The following is a 15801-nucleotide window of genomic DNA, read 5'->3' on the forward strand; positions in this document are numbered from 1 at the left end:
TCCAGAAGGGCTCTTCCTGGATAGCTTGGTTGGTTAGAGTGTGGTGCTGATAACATCAAGGTTGCTGGTTTGATCCACATATGGGACAACTGCATATTCCTGCATTGCAGAGAGTTGGGCTTGATGATGCTAAGGTTCCCTTCCAACTCGATGTTTCTGTTTCTTATGTCCTTATAAAGCTGCAGTCTTGGAGCCTAATCCTATATCCAGTGGCATAGCATGGGTTGCCAGGCTCCCCAGGGCAAGGCAAGTATCTTCAGCACCACCTGGGCTGGAACGAAAGGGCAACAGCTTGGCAACCTACCCAAGTGGCAGCCGTGGTGCTACATGAGCATCCAGCATGGCGGAGAACAGGACAGGAGATTGGTCAGGAGTGGGTATCTTTCTAAAGCCCCTGCAGAGGGTGCCCTAGCAAGTGGCCATTGCCCAAATCTGCTCTTCAGTCTGCTCCCATGTGAACAGTGGGAGGTTTTCTGTGAGACGGGGAGGGTGTGCTTTTTATTTGTTGTTACTACTTTCTTTTTCTTTTGAAACTTTGTGCCCCTAATCATCTTGCACCCAGGGCCACGCAACGCCAATTGCACTTCATCTGAGCAATTCATCTCCCGTCTTCCGAACCTGACTTCTTGTCAGCCTCAAGCTTACAATGCTCATCTCTGGCAAATGACTTTCTCCCTCCTGATGAGGGCAGGACCCTGTTACAAAATGGGGTGCTGCCCCCTGCCCCACGAACCCTTACAGTCACATAGAATTGTGCAGCAGAACACCTATGATTTGTGCTGATACCACCCGTTTTACAGATAGGTAAGAAAAGGCAGCAAGATTGGGGAGGGGGGCCTTGTGGATTCTGGTCTGCAGCCTTTGAACCATGAGAAGAAGCTGTTCTGGGAAGAGGGGCAGCTGGCTGGGGAGAAAAGCCCACTTTGCATTCTAGGCAGCACCAATCCCTCACGGGAGGCTGCTGCTGCAATAGGCTGTGTTTGGCAAGAGCCAAATGAATTCAGGTCCCTTTTTCTCACACCCCACCCCCTGCTCCCTCTACTTCCTTTTAGTACTAAGTATTCATCCAGTGGCATTCTCAGAACTGCGCTGGCCTCTTAAATATGTTTAAAACTGCTCCAGAAAGCCATTTTAGTTTGGTGAGGACAAGAACTAGCAAGAGAGGACTAGGGCAGGGTTTTAAAAAACTGGTCCTTTACTGCAATCACTGCAGTGAAATGTAGCAAATCTATCTGCTCGGAATGAGAGAGAGAGAGAGGTGATGATTTACATGACAAAGCAGCAGCATCTTAGACTACTGTTAGCTTCTTGGCAATAGGGAGAGGACCCCACCTCCAACACACACACACACACACACACAGAGAGAGAGAGAGAGAGAGAGAGAGAGAGAGAGAATAGTTACCACCATTAATCTTTCCTTAGGGCTTCTGAATGCTAAAAATGAATCTCAGTCTGTACAGACACCAGAGCATCAAAATGAATCTTTGTACAGTATTCATAATTCCTACGTTGATTTCAAACCATAGTTAAGCTTAACTAGGGTTGAAAGGCAAACCATGGTTTAGCTTAGCGTTAGGTCTGAACCAAGGTCTGTGGTTTGTTTCCTCCAAACAAACCATGAGTGGTAAGCCAAGTACAAACCTTGGTGACAGCTTGTGGTGATCAAGAGACAATAATTGAAAAGATGTTGTTATCATTATCATCATCATGATGGATGTATTTCCCACCCTTCCTACCAAAGCAACCCAGTACGGCCGACAGACCAGGAGTAGGGAACCTTTTTCAACCCAAGGGCCAGCTCTCTCATTCACATCTTTCCAGGGGTCATGTGACAATGGTGGGCCAAAGTGGGTGGAGCAGGGGCCAAAGTGGGTGGAGCAACAAATGTGACTCTTACCTTTGTACTCCAGGCTACCCTGCAATCATCATCATCATCATCATCATCATCATCATCATCATCATCATCTCCATCTGGGCAAGCTATAGAAGCATTATCTCAGTTCAAGAACACATTTCAACCTGGGGGAAAGAGCTCAAGAAGGGCAGGGAGCAGAGACAATGAGGGGTGTTGTCGTTGGTGGGGGAGCGTTCTGGGGGCCAGACAGGTCTGAAGGGCTGGATTCTCCTCCCCCCCCCCAAATTTCCCAGACCTGCGCTAGAGAAACATCAAGTGCATAAAAGAACTTAACCTTAACTCTTTGGCGGGCGGGATGCGAAAAATGTCAAAAGGGGGGAGGAGAGAGAGAGCTCTGACACTGGGGTCCCAGGTGGGCGGGAGGGGGCTTCCGCAGATAATCCCCACGCAGCTGTAAACCGGACACCTTCCCAAAATGTATAGACCCACGCTTAAGGTTGAACGTGCAGCCCGATCCCTGTGCGTGCTTCATCAGAAGCAAGCCTGGCTTACTTCCAGGTAAGCGTGCGTGTAGGAGAGATTGCCGCTTTAGTCTCGGCGGTGTTTGCTCATAAAAAAGAAATCATAGAATCGCAGAGCTGAAAGGGACCCCGGGGGCCATTTAGTCTAACCCCCTGCAATGCAGGAATCCTGCCCACAGCCGTCTCTAGGTGGGCTCGAACCCCCAACCTTCGGGTTAGCATTGCGCCACAAGAGACCCGTGTGCCAGAAAGACCTGTGATACAGTTTTTAGGGGCGGTGGATTGGGGGCTTCCTTCTTCTTTCTACCCGCCCTCCCCATTAGCTAGCAGGGCATCAGAGGTGTAGGTTTGGATCTTGACAGTCACCCACCTTCAGAGGAACGAAATTGTTAAAAATTGGCTTTTTACAGGGTATTGGTCCCAGATGGGCGGGGTATAAATTATTATTATTATTATTATTATTATTATTATTATTATTATTATTATTATTATTATTATTATTATTATTCGGCTATAAGCCTCGCTGTTTAAGGGTGCATTGGGTTGCGCGCACACACACACGCGCCCAGCCTTGTCTTTGGAGCTCCTCGCGGGCACAGCGGGTGGTGAATTGGGCTGGCATCTGCCTCAACCTCGTGCTTCCTTTTCCTTTAAGTGGGAGGGGAAGAGGGCGCGAGCGGAGGATTCCCCTCTCTTCCTTCTGCATCAGGGCGACAGAGTGTGTGTCCTGCTCCTTCGTCCTGGCCGCCGCCGGGCTCCTTTCCACCCTTCCTCTTCTTTTGGAATAAGCTGCTGCAGTTCCCAGCCCTGCATTGCTGCCCCACTGCAACACTCGCTCCGAGAGCTGGGAAGGAAAAGTTCTCTCTCCTCCATCCACGGGAGCCTCTATAGCGCAGGCAAGAAGCCGGGCATTTATTTCATTTTGCAACGTTTGTTTTATTCTAGTTCAAACTACAGATTCCTTCTTTTTTCTTTCTCCAGTAAAACTGGTGAGTAATGAAAGTAATATTTTTTTAAAAATAATATTAAGTGATTTGCAAATTGATTTCCCCCCCCCCAATGCAACATTAGCAGGTTTTGGGAGGGGGTCTTCCCCAAAGCCGGTGGCGGCAGCATGTGGGGCAGGGGCCTTCCCCACCAGTGAAAAGCTCTTTCAAATGACATAGGGGTTCCTTATCTCAGAAACAACTCCCCCCTTTAATCAACCCCTCTACAATCTTTATTTTAAAGGTTGTATAGTGTACATTTGTCACAACCAAAATATAGGACTGCAGGATTTAGCATAAAAATCAGGTGTGTGTCTTAATTTTATAGTGAGGGTTGGGGGAAGTTGGTGGGGTGCAGGGTTTGCCAACGTTGAGACAAACTGATGCAGTGAAAGAAAAAAAAATCCCTCAAACTTCTGTGACTGCAGTTCTGGCTTGTTTGCAGATCATTCATTTTCCAGAAGGGCATAACCTTGATTTGGGTGGATTATTGCACAGCCTTAAAACAGCAGTGTGGAAGTCTTTACAGTCAGTCAGTTTATCTTTCAGGGCTCAGGGCTCCATTGGTCCTCTTTTCTCCCCCATTTCCAAATCCGAATCCCTGCCTGAAACACAGGAAGGATTTGAGTGCTCCCCTAGGTATTAATTGGCTGGCTGGATCAGGCAAAGGGCCCATCAACCCAGTATCTTGTTTCCAGCAGTGGCAAGCAAGAAGCTGCTTCTGGAAACTGTCCCAATCAGGGCAGGAAAGTGTTGGTCCTTCCCTGTCCTTGTCTGATGCATCTGGTGGGTACTCAAAGTTATACTGCTCTTAACATGGAGGTTCTACATTGCTATCCTGTGCTTCATTTTCTCTCAATAAAACTGGTAGGCTTTTAAAGTTTCTGTTGCCAAGTGTAGCCGAATTTTGGCCCTTTGTGTATTAAGCTTCTATGGCTGAATTTTAAGGCCACCATGTGAAATTAATATTTCAAAAACTAGCCAAACTAAATAGATTTTAATACAAATTCCACCTCCCGAACCCTGGACTCCCCAATCCAGAATAGTCTATGTTGGAAAAATTAAGTTAGGATGTTGCTAGTGAGTCATATTATTATTATTTTTATGTTTATCCCACATTTTTTACAAGGAGCTCAGTGCTTAGTACATCTGCTGAGCACTCATTTTATCTTCACAACAATCCTGTGAGGCAGGCTACACCGTGAGATGGATAATTGCCCAGGATCATCTTGTGAGATTCCTGGCAGGGTAGAGGTTTGAACCAAGATCAGCTGTATTCTTGGAAGCAAAGCCCACTGTGTTCAATGGGGTTTAGTCCCTGGTGTGTTTGCAACAGCCGCTTGGGTCTATCTTCTTTATATGGCACACTTCATGAGTTGTTGTTGTTTAGTCGTTTAGTCATGTCCGACTCTTCGTGACCCCATGGTCCAGAGCACACCAGGCACTTCTGTCTTCTACTGCCTCCTGCAGTTTGGTCAAACTCATGCTGGTAGCTTCGAGAACACTGTTCAACCATCTCGTCCTCTGTTGTCCCCTTCTCCTTGTGCCCTCCATCTTTCCCAACATCAGGGTCTTTTCCAGGGAGTCTTCTCTTCTCATGAGGTGGCCAAAGTATTGGAGTCTCAGCTTCACGATCTGTCCTTCCAGTGAGCACTCAGGGCTGATTTCCTTAAGAATGGATACGTTTGATCTTATTGCAGTCCATGGGACTCTCAAGTGTCTCCTCCAGCACCAGAATTCAAAAGCATCAATTCTTCGGCGATCAGCCTTCTTTATGGTCCAGCTCTCACTTCCGTACATCACTACTGGGAAAACCATAGCTTGAACTATACGGACCTTTGTTGGCAAGGTGATGTCTCTTCATGAGTTACTTTTCTCTAACCCCTTCCTCTCAAAATTAGATTTAAGCTCTAGAGTTTACTCATAAGTCAACTCTTGCAGGTCACCTAGTGATGACTAAGCAGTTTAATTGGCATGTCACCTGTGGAATGACAGACGCCACGTTCACACTGTACATTTCAAGCACTAAATAAGGTAAAGGTAAAGGACCTTCGGATGGTTAAGTCCAGTCAAAGGCAACTATGGGATGCGTTGCTCATCTCGCCAAGGGAGCCAATGTTTGTCCACGGTCAGCTTTCCGGGTCATGTGGCCAGCATGACTAAACCGCTTCTGGCACAACGGAAACACCGTGACAGAAGCCAGAGGTCAAGGAAACGTCGTTTACCTTCCTGCTGCAGTGGTAACTATTCATCTACTTGCACCGGTATGCTTTTGAACTGCTAGGTTGGCAGAAGCTGGGATGGAGCAAAGGGAGCTCACCCCATCATGCGGATTTGAACCGCCGACCTTCCAATCAGCAAGCCCAAGAGCAGGGGTCAGCAAACTTTTTCAGCAAGGAGCCGATCCACTGTCCCTCAGACCTTGTGGGGGGCCAGACTATATTTTGGAGGGGGGGGGGAGGAACAAATTTCTATGCCCCACAAATAACCCAGAGATGCATTTTAAATAAAAGCACACATTCTACTCATGTAAAAACACGCTGATTCCTGGACCTCCGTGGGCCGGATTTAGAAGGCAATTGGGCTGGATCTGGACCCTGGGCCTTAGTTTGCCTACCCATGCCAAAGAGGCTCAGTGGTTTAGACCACAGCGCCGCCGCCCCTCCCGTGTCCCATTTAAAGCGCTATGACACCACTTTAAACATTCATGGCTTCCCCCAAAAGAATTTTGAGAGCAGTAGTTTGTTGAGGATTCTGAGAGCTGTTAGGGGACCCCCTATTCCTCTCCCAGATCTACAATTGCCAGGGTGATTTTAAGGATCAGTCCTTCCCATCTGTCAGGGGTTCTTTAGCTGTGATTCCTGTATTGTAGGGGGTTGGGATAGATGACCCTTGAGATCTCTTCCTTTTTTAGAAAAGTTTTCAGTTTTACAGTTACACCATTTCCCATTCTTATACAGTAGTTCTTTTTGACTTCCCACCCAGCATTCCATGACAATTCTTTTTACATCTTGTTTAGCTGCATATCCATTAATTCCTTCACCTTACTTTCCACACTCTCGTATCTTTTATGTTGTCAGCTGTTGGTCACAAAGTATCCCCTACTTGGAATTTATATTTGAGGTCAATTTTTTGTAAATATTCCCCTAGATACTCCCACTCACTCCTCGTCTGTTTGTCATCTTGATTTCTTATTTCAGATGTCATGCTGGCAAGCTCTGCATATTCAGTTAGTTTATTTAGCCATTGTTCTTTCCCTGGGGGTCTCTCTTTGTTCCCAATATCTTACATTTACTATCCTCGCAGCTGTTGTTGCATATAGAAATAGATTGTGGCCTTTCTTTGGTAACTCATTCCCAAGTATGCCTAGAAGGAATGCTTCCGGTTTATTGGGGAATGTGAATTAAAAGATTTTTTTTAGCTCATTGTACACTATCTCCCCAAATTCCTTCGCCCGTTTACATTTCCATCATAAATGAATAAATGTACCCCCTACTTCCAGACATTTCCAGCATAGTTTTGAACCGCTTTTATACATTTTAGCCAGGTTGACCAGTGTCAAATACCATCTATATTGCATTTTTTTGCATATTTTCTCTTATTTGATAACATGCAGAGAAGTTCATTGTTAAATTCCATAATTTTTCCCACTCAGAAATTTCAACATTATGCCCAATATCAATAGCCCATTTTATCATTGCCTCCTATATCAGTTCGTCTTTGGTCTCCCATTCTAGCAATAGTTTACATCTTTTAGAGATTGATTTTTTGTTAGACCCCAAAATCACTTTTTAAAATTCTGATCCTTGTTGAACATACCCTCTCTCTTTATCTTTTTTTGAACATCTTTGTTTGGAAGTATTGAAACCAGTCAGGGACCAACCTTTGGGATCCGTTCCAATCCTACAGTTTTATGATTCTATGAAATAAGGCACCACTAACAAAGATGGCGGTTAACATGGCCACAAAGCAGAACACAAAATAGCTGTCCACACCATGTTCCCCGCCCCTTTGAAAACTTTATTTAGCACCTCTGTCATGTGCAGAGGCAGCCAGGTAGTCTACCTTTGAATACTAGCTCCATTTATGTGGCGAGCAGAACAGAACAGAGGAGGAAAAGGGTGTCACCTTCATACTGATTCTGGGGTGCCAGGAAGAACCTTGCTGGGATGCGGCTCCACAGGGGCTGCAGCTGATGGGAGTTATAGTCCAAAACATCTGGAGGGCACCAGGTGGGGGAAGGCTGGGGTGAAAAGGAGTGCCACAGTGGTCCATGTCTCCCCCTCCCCACCCTTTGCAAGAGGGGCGGAGCCTAGGAGAACATAGGTGGGGCCTGATGGACTAGAGGGCGGAGTCTTGCATTGCCATTTATCCCGCCTCCCTTAACTCTTTCCTGTGCATCTCCAATGTAGGAATTCTGTTCCATTTCCCAATGTGTTTTTAGAACAGATTTATTCTTGTACCCTCTGGATGGAAAGAGCTGTCAGCTTCTCCGCTTCTCATTTTTCCAATCTTCAATTCAGTTCTTTACATTTCCACAGCAACTTGCAATTGTTGCTATTTTTTTTTAAATCCTCATGAAAATTCCTCAGCATTTGAATCTTTCCTAATAGAAATATTTTTGTATGAGTTTTGACTAATGCATGCATCGTTGCTGGCAACTTCTCTGAACTGAATGTGTTTTTGTGTGTGACTTTCACAAATGTATTAGGGGAAAGTGTGGTTTAAAATTAATGCACTCGATTTTTGTAAACACTGCTTGGTTGGGAAACTCTCTCATGAAATTCAGATAAGTGCGAACTTTGAAGGATGCCTGAGTGTCAGTTCACAGGGGGTTATTGGGTGGTGGTGGTGGTTTTTATTTTGATTTATGTATTTTGTGATTTTATATTTAGATTCTATTCTGTGAACTGCCCTGAGACATCCAGGTATAGGGTGGTACATCAATCACTCACTCACTCACTCACTCAATCAATCAATCAATCACTCAATCAATCAATCAATCAATAATCAATAATTCTCATCTTTTTTCAGAAAGTGTGAATATGATAGATCCGTCTTGAAATGCAAACTGTATTTTAAATGTATTTATTGTTTTATTTATTTATTATGATATTTATACCCCACCTTTCCTCCAAGAAGCTCAATGTGGCATACATAGTTCTCCCCCCTCCATTTTATTCTCAGAACAACCCTGCAAGGTAGGTCAGGGTGACTGGCCCAAGGTCACCCAGTGAGCTTCATGGCCAAGTGGAGACTGGAACTCTGGTCTCCTGGGTTCTAGTCCACACTCTAACCACTACACCACACTGGCTCCGTATGTTTAACCCTGTCCTGGTGCCCACCTCTCTCTCACTGGCTCTCCCCACATAGAAAGTGAGTGGGCCAATGGGAGAAGAAAGGGCTGGAATGGGAGCAGAGATGGCTGGGGCTGCCCCCTGCCTCATTTCTGACCTCTTGACCTCAGATTTATCCTGAAGACCCTGAGAAGGAAATACCGGTACACTCTATAGGTTCAGCGTATCAGGCCCTTCTACATCCTTCTGTTGCTGTTGAATTGTCACCTGTAGGGTGGAGCATTAGTTTTCCAAGGTCTGCTAGCTGCTGACCTCTACCTCTCTGATGTGTTGGGTGTATCCATATTGCCAGGTTTTGCTGTGCTTTTCACATCAGCATCATGTGCAGACACTAAAAGGAGGCGACTGTGCCAATCCCTACACATCAAATGAAAAGACAAAGGGAAAATCTGATCCATTATTTCCTGATCAGTTGGCAGCCCTCTTCATTGGCACTGGATGGGTCTCTCTTCCCCCCCCCTCTCTCCCCCCCTCTCTCTCTCTGGGGCTGGGTGGCTCTCTGGGGAAGAGCCATAACTCAGTGGCTGAAGATCGCAGGTTCAGTCCCTGATGATATCTCTGGATAGGGCTGGGAAGGACTCCTGCCTGAAATACTGCAGAGCTGCTGCCAGTCAGTGTTGGCAATACTGAGCTGGATGGGCCACTGGACAGACACAGTATAAGGCATTTCCCTTCCTCTAAGAAGAGCCAGTGAGAGATTTTACTTTCTTGGGCTCCATGATCACTGCAGATGGTGACAGCAACCACGAAATTAAAAGACGCCTGCTTCTCGGGAGAAAAGCAATGACAAACCTAGACAACATCATAAAAAGCAGAGACACCACCTTGCTAACAAAGGTCCGTATAGTTCAAGCTATGGTTTTCCCAGTAGTGATGTACGGAAGTGAGAGCTGGACCATAAAGAAGGCTGATCGCCGAAGAATTGATGCTTTTGAATTCTGGTGCTGGAGGAGACTCTTGAGAGTCCCATGAACTGCAAGAAGATCAAACCTATCCATTCTTAAGGAAATCAGCCCTGAGTGCTCACTGGAAGGACAGATCGTGAAGCTGAGACTCCAGTACTTTGGCCACCTCATGAGAAGAGAAGACTCCCAGGAAAAGACCCTGATGGTGGGAAAGATGGAGGGCACAAGGAGAAGGGGACGACAGAGGATGAGATGGTTGGACAGTGTTCTCGAAGCTACCAGCATGAGTTTGACTAAACTGCGGGAGGCAGTGGAAGACAGAAGTGCCTGGCGTGCTCTGGTCCATGGGGTCAGGAAGAGTCGGACACGACTAAAAAACTAAACAACAACAAAGAAGAGCCCTGCTGGATCAAGCCGAGGGTCCAACTAGTCCAGCATCCTGTTCTCATATTGGCCAACCAGATGCCTGTGGGAACCCTCCAAGCAGGATCTGAGCACAAGAGCCCTCTCCCCTCCTGTAGTTTCCAGCAACTGGTATTCAGAAGCATTTACTGCCTCCAACCATGGAGGCAGAGCAGAGCCACCATGACTCAAAGCCATGGATAGTCTTCTCTGTGAATTTATTCTATCCTTTAAAGTCATCCAACATCGTGGCCATCCCTGCCTCCAGTGGGAGGGAATTCCATAGTTTAACTATGTGCTGCATGAAGGACTTTCTTTTCTGTGTCCTGAATCTTCCAGCATTCAGCTTCATTGGATGCCCGCGAGTTCTAGTGTTATGAGAGAGGGAGAATAATGTTTCTCCATCCACTTTCACTGCACCATGCATGATTTTATAAAAGTATAACGTTACCTCCTACTTGCCTGCTCTCTAAACTAGAAAAGCCCCAGTAAGTTTTTGAGGAAGTTATTCCTGAGGCTCCAATACTTTGGCCACCTCATGAGAAGAGAAGACTCCCTGGAAAAGACCCTGATGTTGAGAAAGATAGAGGGCACAAGGAGAAGGGGACGACAGAGGACGAGATGGTTGGACAGTGTTCTCAAAGCTACAAACATGAGTTTGACCAAAATGCGGGAGGCAGTGGAAGACAGGAGTGCCTGGCGTGCTCTGGTCCACAGGGTCACGAAGAGTTGGACACGACTAAACTAAATGACTACACAACAACAACTCCTAGCGGCAAAGGAGGGGCAGGAGAGAGGGGGCCCATTTTGAGATGCCAGCTGGTGGCATGGAAATTGGCATTCAGGGGACAGAGCGCAATTTAACAAAGAGTTCGTTTTTCACACCAACCAGCCTTCAGGGAGCCAGCTTTTGGCCAGACTCTCTTCCTCTTCCATCGCTGGGACATTTCAAGCCTCAGAAGCTTTGGAACAAGCCGAACAAATCCTCTGGGTGGGGGTTGGGAACAGTGCTGGATTAAACCCTGTGTGGAGGCCCCTAGGCAGTTGAAATATCGGAGCTCAATTCCAAATGAAAAAGAAATAGTCCAAGTTTCCAGTCCTTAAGGCTGTGAAGATGGCTTTGAAAGTATTTGAGCACTGTTTGGTGCAATCTCAAAAGCTGGGCACCTTGTGGATTGAAATGCGTTGTTTTTCAGGTTAAGCTGCTGCAGCAGGAGGTTCTAGAGGAGAGGAGTCCTAAGCCCCCTCTGAACTGTCCGCACGTCATATAAGTCCTTTGGGACTTGCATTTGGTGATACTGCAAAGGCAGAAACAGCTGCAGGAGGAGGCAGGACGCGTCCCTGGGGAGAGACACAAAGGCAGGACAAGAGCAAGGCATTTATAAATGGCCTAGAGATGGCCTTGGAGCTCAGGGCAGATAATGCGCTTTGCCGCTTTCATTTCCTAGCATCTCTAGGTTGTGTTTGGAATGTATCCTGCTGAAATCCTGAACAGCCGCTGCCAGTCAGTGATGACAATACTGGGCTAGATGGTCTTGTGGTCTGATTACTGTTGTCTTCTCAAATATATAGTCTCCTATTAACATTTGCCAAGGCTGTAATGTTTTATTAGTAGTCAGTTCTGGCCTACGTGGAACAACGGTATGACTCAGTAGAAAGCCGCTTCCAGTTTGAATCAGCAATTTACCCAGAAACATGTGGACTAGAACCTTGATTTATTTTGAGGAAGCTGAGTAGTAGAATACCTGCTTTGCATGCAGAATGTCCTAGGCTCAGTCCCTGGCATCTGTATGGAGGTTCCATTTATAATGGAGCAGAAGTACATTCACACAGCTTTGGGTTTCAATAGCCCTTTCCCCCTGTCATTCAAAACATCTAGAGGTCACCAGGTTGGGGAAGGCCAATGTATTTTTCCAGCAAAAGTAAACCACAATCAAGGAGTGAAAACTCCTTTTATCTGTTCTCAGCACCTGTTATTCAGAAGTTGAATGCCTTCAGACATGGAGGTTTTGTTTGCTTATCACGCAAAATAGTCACTGTTAAACTTATCCTTCTCCGTTTGTCTAACCTCTATCTAAAGGCATCCAAGATAGTGGCTATGATTGGCCATCCAGTGGCCATGAGTTCCATAAGTTGCAATGTGCACACAAGTCTTTTCTTTTGAATGTCTCGCTACACGCTCGAATACCTCTTTGCAGGCAGAAAATGAGTGTCAGGCCTTCTCTTCTGTTGTTCAACTGTGTGGCTCCTTCAAGAGGTAGCACCCAAGCTCACAACCCATTGCCATTTATTCTGGGCCAAATTAGCTGTTCTCAGGGAAGTGTGTGGCTGTGCCAGCAGGTTGTTGAGGCCTCTGGTCCTGGTTGGCTTCCCCAGAGGCTTCAAAAGACCCTGGGCAACTGCCCAGATTTGCTTGGTCATCAGTCTAGACCAGCCTATATCTATTGCAGGAAGGTTGTGTAAATGAGCTCCCTCCAGCCCTGGGAATCTATTATTTGCTTAATACTGCCTTTGCCAGCCTGGTGCCCTCCAGATGTTTTTGACTCTCATCTCTCATCAGCTCTGACCACTGGCCAAACTGAAGGGGCAGATGGAGTCCAGACGACCTCTAGAGCAGAGGCTCCCCAACCTTCCCTCGCATGGACCACTTGAAAAAGGCTGAGGGTTTCTTGGCAGACCGCTCAGATTCTCCCATGTGCTGTAGCAATTGTCAATGTGCTGTGCTAGATACTTTATAATTTTTAATTGTGTTTCTATTGTTTAATTTATTTCTTACAGATGGTGCTACATTTTGCATTGCATAGAATTCAGATTGTAAGACAATAAAATACAATGCAAGAAATAAAAAAAGTGATACAAATATAATTAAAATCACTATGAATAGTTAATTTTGATGGATGGTCCACCTTCCCTCTTCAGTCGCATAAGAAGAGCTTGCTGGATCAGGCCAATGGCACATCTAGGCTAGCATCCTGTTCTCACTGTGGCCTGTCAGATGCCCCCATGGGAAACCTATAAGCAGGATCTGAGCACAAGAGCCCTCTCCCCTCCTATGGCTTCCAGCCACTGATATTCAGAAGCATTACTTTCTCTGACTATGGAGGCAGAGCACAGACAGTGGCTAGTAGCCATCCATAGCCTTCCCCGTCATAAATTTGTCCTATCCTCTTTTAAAGCCACACTACCTCATGTGGGAGTGAGTTACATAGTTTAATTATGCGCTGTGTGAAAAAGGACTCTCTCTGATGTTAATTCCTTGTTCTAAAGATAAGTTTTCTGTAAGAAAAAAATATAATTATAATAATTTATTATTTCTACCCCACCCATCTGGCTGGGTTTCGCCAGCCACTCTGGGCGGCTTCCAACAAAATATTAAAATGGTAAAATATGTTTGTTTTTTGTTTTTAAAAGGACTTTCTCAGAAATCGACGGAAGACCGAGAGCTGCCTGAATGAAGCTTGCACACCAGTGGTGGCCCACAGACCCCACTCTGAGGCCTCCTGATCTAGAGGCAACCAGGTTGGGGGTGGGGTTTGGCTTTCATAAACAGGAAGAAGGGCAGGAGGTTTGTGTGTAACAGGACAGTGATTCACAACAGGAGCAAGGTGGCGGGGGGGGAGGGGGAGGAGAGAGAGAGACAGACAGAGAAGAGACAGAAAAGTGGCTTCCGAGCAGCTAGAAGCATCTTCTGTCCAGCATCTGGAACCTTCCTCTTTTGCCAGGATGCAGTCCAAAAAACCACATGCCCGTCTTCTGCCTGCAGACACAAAGAGATGGTCCACATCCTCCCTTTTAGGCTGCTGCCAATTTCTCTTTCCTGCTGCCATAACATTTCCTGGGCATTTGGGGGCTTATCTCCCTCTCTCAATACCAGCCACCCCGCGGTTCCTTAGAGCCAGCCCAGGAACATTCTCTCTGCCCCTTGCCAAAGTTAAAGATTTATAGGTTCAGCTGCTTTGTTGTCAAGCTTGAGCGCTGAAAACTAAGTGGGCACCTTGGTGTGTTTGTGTGTTCACAAGGCAACACCCTCCATCCGCTGTTGATTCCACAAGGCAGCTCCCTCCTCCCCTGTTGATATTTTCCAACCTGCCAACTTCTGGAGTCGTGTGTGTGAGAGAGAACTGCAGCTGTGATGATTGGAAGTCTTTTCAGTCCGATTAGTTAGACCACTTGATAGAAATGTTTAAGCAGGTCAGTTGTAAAGAAAAGCCCAGGGTGCAGCCAAGAATGCCACCCAAAGCCTTGCCATCTGAACTTCTTCCTGGAGTTTTTTATTACTTGGTCTGCTTTCCAAAGTGGAATCAGCAGTGGTGTAGAAACTTGCTGATACGTACTATGAGGATACGTATCCATCATAGAATTGTAGAGTTGGGACCCCAAAAATCATCTAGTCCAACCTACTGCAACGCAGGAGTCACAAATAAAGAATCCATCCAACCTCTGTTTAAAAATCTCCAACGAAGGAGAGAGTCCACAACCTTCCAGGGTAGTCTGTTCCACTGTCAAACAGAGGGAGTTCTTCCTATTTTTCAGTTGGAATCTTCTTTCTTGTTATTTGAATGCATTGCTTCCCTTGAATGCATTGAATGCATTGCTTCCCTTGGAACAGCCAGAAACAAGCTTTTTCTGTCTTCCATGAGACAGCTGTTCAGATATTTGAAGATGGCTATCATTTTCACCTCAGTCTTCTCTTCTCCAACCTAAATATCCCCAAGTCCCTCAATTGTTCCTCATAAGGCTTGGTTTCCAGACCCTTCCTTGATCATCTTGCTTGTCCTCCTTGCAGCTTGCCAATATTCTTCTTAAACTGTGGTGCCCAGAACTGGAAATAGGAGTCCACATAGGGTCTGACCAAGACAGAAAAGAGTGGTACTATTACTTCCCTTCATCTGAACACTAGACTTCTCTTGATGCAGCCTAGAATTCTATTAGCTTTTTTGCAGGGGGTGGGGGGAGGCTAAGATCTGAGGATGTTGGGCAAAGCTCTGAGGATGAACCGTGTTCATTTTTGGCCACATCCACACCACATGTTTAAATAACTATGATGCTACTTTGAACAGTCATGTTTTCCCCCAAAGAATTCTGGGAAGTGTAGTTTGCTAAGGTGCTGAGAGTTGTTAGGAGGCCCTTATTCCACTCCCAGAGCTACAATTTCCAAAGTAGTTTAACAATCCTTCTTCACAGGGAACTCTGGGAATTGTAGTGCTCTGAGTGGAATAGGGACTCTTCTAACAACTCTCAGTGCCTGTAATAAACTACAGCTCCCAGACATCTTTGGGAGAAGCTTAAAGTGATATTGTAGTGCTTTAAACATATGGGCCTATGCTCCTTCAGGTCATTTTTGCCTCGTCCCATATCTCTGATTTCCATATCAGCATATAAAACTCTGCAGAATCTTTGTGTACTTTGTGGAATCGTACACATGACAGCATCAACAACTAGTGAGTTCTCTTTCTGCAGATAAAATATACGAACACAGGGGGTGGGGGCTCAGATAGTGTTCTTTAAGTGTGCAGGTGAAAATATTTGAAGCATGCTCCTGCAGTCACCTCTGAAATAGTTGGAAAGATGCCTGAGTGCACCTGTGATTCGGCCCCTGCTGCATGAGTGGCAGGGCAGGGAAGGCTCCCTCAGGAAGGTGAGGGCTTTCCATCATCATAGCTTGTGTGGGTGATGCTTCTTCTTGGACATTTGCCAGGGCTTGGACACAAGGCTGCTGACTCATTCTGCAGCTGCAGAACGCTACTTCTGTGAGCCTTAACACGGACGGACGGC

General features: G+C 46.1%; 1 protein-coding gene across 10 annotated transcripts in view; it reads left to right on the forward strand.

The window, feature by feature from the left end:
• The first annotated feature begins 2300 nt into the window (after positions 1-2300).
• Positions 2301-15801, forward strand: part of BCAN (brevican) — a 46246-nt gene continuing 32745 nt past the window's right edge. For 3 of the 10 annotated variants that reach the window (XM_083589832.1, XM_083589840.1, XM_083589841.1), the window contains exon 1: positions 2947-3272. The gene's annotated coding sequence lies outside the window, so the exon portion shown is untranslated. Of the gene's footprint in view, positions 2414-2946; positions 3370-15801 lie in introns of those variants that run through there. The other 7 variants (XM_083589851.1, XM_083589844.1, XM_083589836.1 and 4 more) reach the window with 6 other exon arrangements.

This window comes from Podarcis filfolensis, assembly GCF_964270895.1.
Source record: "Podarcis filfolensis genome assembly, chromosome: 16".
In the NCBI taxonomy this organism is placed as follows: domain Eukaryota; kingdom Metazoa; phylum Chordata; class Lepidosauria; order Squamata; family Lacertidae; genus Podarcis; species Podarcis filfolensis.